Below are 1,949 nucleotides of genomic sequence, written 5' to 3'. Positions count from 1 at the left end.
ATGATGGCAGTAGCCAATGATGCTGAAGCACTTACGTCTGTAAGATGAAACGGAGCAGTGAATTAAGTAAATGATAAATGGTAGGAGCCCAGTTCCTCACTGTTAGAGTGGTCAGTTACGGATGAGCAAAGGGAGATTACAGTATCTATGTGACAATGGATCAGGTTAGAGACACCCGTATAAACTCTTTAGCTTAATATGCATACAGACAGTTCCACATAAAAACTATCAATGTAAAGGTCAAATACCAGTTATGTTAGCAGTAAAATGAGTTTATTTGGGAATAGCGGAAGAATTACAATCTGGGACAAGTGAGCTATGGCAAACCACAGGAACACTTGAAGAGAAAAAGTGAATCTCAGCTTTTATTAGGTTTTAGGAGGACACTGGGGAGGGCTGTTCTAAACTAAAGTTCATTGGGGATGCCAACAGAAGCCATCTCCTAGCTTTGTCCTCACTGCCCCAAATTGTCCCAAAGCTGCAGGGGTACCCTCAAGCCCACTCATACCCTCATCGAGGTGTGGGCCTGACTCTGAGGCCAGGATATGCATGCTCTCCCTCAGGTCAGAGAGCCAGGGTGGAGAGTACCCTACTGTCCACTAGGCTGCAGCACAGGACACACCCCACTCACAGTTTAGCCCTTCAGGGCACGTCCAGTGATTCCCTGAAACTCAGCGTTCTGATTATTCAGTGCCATAATTTGTAAATTCCAATTGAAATAGAGCCCATCAAAGAAGTAAAATATAAAAAAGGTCCAGTGCTATGGTCTGAGTTTGTTTCCCCCCAAATGCACGTTGGAATCCTAATGCCGGATGTGATGGTGTTAGACCAGGATGCCTTTGGGAGGTGATTAGCTTGTGAATGGGATTACTCCCCCTATAAAAGACCCTAAGCCATTCCCTACATGTGAAAATATGAGCGTGCCACCTCAAAGAGGGCCCTCACCCGATCATGTCATCACCCTGATCTCAAACTTCCAGCCTCAGCAACTATGAGAAATGAATTTCTGTTTATAAGCCACCCAAAATGCAATAGTTTTGCCTTAGCAGTCCAGATGGGCTAAAGCAATCAGCAACCAGTCTGATCCCGAACACTACCCATAACTTTGTCCCTAAACCCTGGGCCCTTACTTCTGATCTCTAGCCCTCACCCTGGCCCTAGATCCTGACCCTGAGCCGAGGCCCCAATCCTTTTTTCTTTTTTTTAAGGTTTTATTTATTTACTTGACAGAGAGAGAGCACAAGTAGGCAGAGCGGCAGGCAGAGGGAGAGGGAGAAGCAGGCTCTCCACTGAGCAGGGAGCCCGACGCCAGGCTCAATCTCAGGACCCTGGGATCATGACCTGAGCCGAAGGCAGCCACTTAACCAACTGAGCCACTCAGGCACCCCTAGGCCCCAATCCTAAAGCATGGCCCTGGCACCTGGTCCCTGACCCCCCCAAACCCAACCCTAAACCTAAATTCTCACCATCACCCTAACCCTCATCCCTTGCTGCCATGAAAATATGTTACCGTTACCCAATTATCTTTTGTTTAACCTTTTCGCGAAATAGGAAAACTGTGCCCAAAAACTAACCATAAACACCCTTCAGACACGTATTCTCTCATGGAGTCCGAGCTACCACTTTTCTGTTTTGCCATTCAAACTAAGTGTGTTTAGTTAAAAATAATGTCAACTGGGTAACACAGTCGGTTGACCATCTGACTCTTGGTTTTGGCCCGGGTCGTGATCTCATGGTTGTGGGATCAAGCCCCGCATCGGGCTCTGTGCTCAGCAGAGCCTGAGGGATTCTCTCTCTCCCCGTCTGCCCTTCCCCCCCCCCACTTAAGCACGTGCTTGTGCTCTCTCTCAAATACATAAATCTTAAAAAAAACTAACAATGTCTTCCCTAAGTGTACTAGCATGGTACAGAATGAGGCAGTAACACAAAGAGTAAGAGAAAACACATGC

The sequence above is a fragment of the Halichoerus grypus genome, chromosome 10 (assembly GCF_964656455.1).
Source record: "Halichoerus grypus chromosome 10, mHalGry1.hap1.1, whole genome shotgun sequence".
In the NCBI taxonomy this organism is placed as follows: Eukaryota; Metazoa; Chordata; class Mammalia; order Carnivora; family Phocidae; genus Halichoerus; species Halichoerus grypus.
The sequence above is the reverse complement of the archived record's forward strand: the minus strand, read 5'-3'. Positions refer to the sequence as shown.